The sequence below is a fragment of the Oncorhynchus masou genome, chromosome 23 (assembly GCF_036934945.1).
Source record: "Oncorhynchus masou masou isolate Uvic2021 chromosome 23, UVic_Omas_1.1, whole genome shotgun sequence".
NCBI lineage: Eukaryota > Metazoa > Chordata > Actinopteri > Salmoniformes > Salmonidae > Oncorhynchus > Oncorhynchus masou.
In genome coordinates, this window is record NC_088234.1 from 48,425,841 (window position 1) to 48,428,923 (window position 3,083).

Consider the following 3,083-nt stretch of genomic DNA (forward strand, 5'->3'; position numbering starts at 1 on the left):
CCATCCAGCCCACAAAGGCAAAGGCATAAAAACAGTATGAGTCAAGACATGTAAGACCAGTGATACTGAGAGCATCAACATGCTTTGCAATATTGTCCAGACTAAACAACGATTGTGGGTCTACCTTAAGGGAGAGGGCCCTCACAAGGAGGACTGTGCCCCGGCTGTTCACCGCTTATCGTGCCCAGGTTCAACCTCTACGTTGCGGGGTGCTACCTGGTTGATGCTGCCAGTAGCATACAAGTCTAAGTACACACGGCCGGTACAGTGAAACTGAAAATGGCTATGCTAGCAATGATAGTGATAAATATTTTTTAAATATACATAACCAGATACAGTCTATGGTCTAGCTACCGGTATACTCACCACCACTGGGGACCCACCAACTTCAACCACCTACTCCGCATAATATGGTCCTTCGGCAGGGCATGCAAACCATAGTTGTTGGCTCTGCATCCTACTGGAAGCATGCATCGCACGGTCAATCCGTATAGGGCTTTTCATCTCAAACGGCCGTGATCCTTTGAACGCGCTAAGGGCGATGAAACAAATCAAATCAAATCGTATTTGTCACATACACATGGTTAGCAGATGTTAATGCGAGTGTAGAGAAATGCTTGTGCTTCTTGTTCCGACAATGCAGTAATAACCAACGAGTAATCTAACCCAACAATTTCACAAGAACTACCTTATGCACACAAGTGTAAAGGGATGAAGAATGTGTACATAAAGATATATGAATGAGTGATGGTACAGAACAGCATAGGCATGATGCAGTAGATGGTATCGAGTACAGTATATACATATGAAATGAGTAATGTAGGGTATTTAAATATATAAAAGTGGCATTGTTAAAGTGGCTAGTGATACATGTATTACATAAAGATGGCAAGATGCAGTAGATGATATAGAGTTCAGTATATACATATACATATGAGATGAGTAATGTAGGGTATGTAAACATTAAATTAAGTGCCATTGTTTAAAGTGGCTAGTGATACATTTTTTACATCAATTTTTCCATTATTAAAGTGGCTGGAGTTGAGTCAGTATGTTGACAGCAACCACTCAATGTTAGTGGTGGCTATTTAACAGTCTGATGGCCTTGAGATAGAAGCTGTTTTTCAGTCTCTCGGATCCTGCTTTGATGCACCTGTACTGACCTCGCCTTCTGGATGATAGCGGGGTGAACTGGCAGTGGCTCGGTTGGTTGTTGTCCTTGATTATCTTTATGGCCTTCCTGGGACATCGGGTGGTGTAGGTGTCCTGGAGGGCAGGTAGTTTGCCCCCGGTGATGCGTTGTGCAGACCTCACTACCCTCTGGAGAGCCTTACGGTTGTGGGCGGAGCAGTTGCCGTACCAGGCGGTGATACAGCCCGACAGGATGCTCTCGATTGTGCATCTGTAAAAGTTTGTGAGTGCTTTTGGTGACAAGCCAAATTTCTTCAGCCTCCTGAGGTTGAAGAGGCGGTGCTGCGCCTTTTTCACCACGCTGTCTGTGTGGGTGGACGAATTCAGTTTGTCCGTGATGTGTACGCAGAGGAACTTTAAACTAACTACCCTCTCCACTACTGTCCCGTCAATGTGGCTAGGGGGTGCTCCCTCTACTGTTTCCTGAAGTCCACGATCATCTCCTTTGTTTTGTTGACGTTGAGTGTGAGGTTATTTTCCTGACACCACACGCCGAGGCGAAGGGGGTGGAGGGGTGATTTGCACAGGGAGATTTGCACAAGGAGTACTGATATAAGTATATCGGAGTTGTCTTGAGATGGATATGCATATTCATGGCATGAGGCTAGCATCTCTCTCCTTTTAATACAGGCGGCTGACATCAACAACACTCATCAAAAATTCAAAAAAGGATTACAATAATGAGATGTATCCACCAACCCAAAGAATGGATAGCCAGGAGGAAGTCATCCCACAATGCCACTTTGTGGACAACGACCCCCATTGCTGGGGCTGAGAGACATGTACTGCATTTATCTTGTCACACATAATCTATGTGGCAGGTAGCCTAGTGGTTAGAGACTTGGACTAGTAACCAAAAGGTTGCAAGATCAAATACCTGAGCCGACAAGGTAAAAACCTGTTGTTCTGCTCCTGCAAAAGGCAGTTAACCCACTGTTCCTAGGCCATCAGCTTATATTTGTCTTATTTCACACATGTAAAAGTGTGTATTAATTTGCATGTGTGAATGGGAAATGAGACACCCTGGCAGAGTGGGTTCACTGTCAGTGTCTGCCATTATCAATGATGAACCTGGAACAGTTAGGGTTAAGTGCCTTGCTCAAGCTAGCAACCTTTTGGTTACTGGCCCAACGCTCTAATCGCTAGGCTACCTGCCGACTTGAACCATCCATGATGTAACCATGTTTTGAAGCTACAGTATGCAGTGTCTGTTTTCAATTCTATTCATATAAAAGTTTTTTTTAAATGATGTACCAATCCTAATCCAGAATTGGTCATCCATTTACCAAAACAAGTGGCAGGGGAACTGCTTTGTTGTTTTTCGAATCCCGGATGGCTCATTTAAAGGTTTTGAAGGCCATTTAATAACTGTTAATGGACAGACCAGTCCCGGCCAGTGCCCACTCCATACAGGTTAACGTGAATGTAGGGGAAGGTTGCTCTAAAGCTGTCCTTTTTAGGATGCAGGGTTCATGAGGCCTCTGTTAGAATGGAATGACATAAATGAAAAATGAACTATTACCAACAGCAAACATACTGATGAGTTGCTGCTGAGCAAAGTGTAATTGTGTCCAATTCAAGCACATACATATATACATATATATATATATATGATTTGACCAACTTTTCCAGAACATGGAAAGCTTTTTGCGTCTGGTTTCAATTTAACAAAATTACGCTTTGATCAGCAGCTTCTCTTGTCAGAATGTTTGCTGTTGATAATAGTTATTTTTTCATGTTGCAACCGAGCCCTTATAAACCCTACATCTCATAAGGACAGCTTTAGAGCAACCTTCCTCCACATTCGCATTGACCTACATGAAATTTGATGTGATTCAGCCTGAGAAAAGAGGAACAGCGGCTCCTCCCATTTTGCCTCACCTATATAGTGT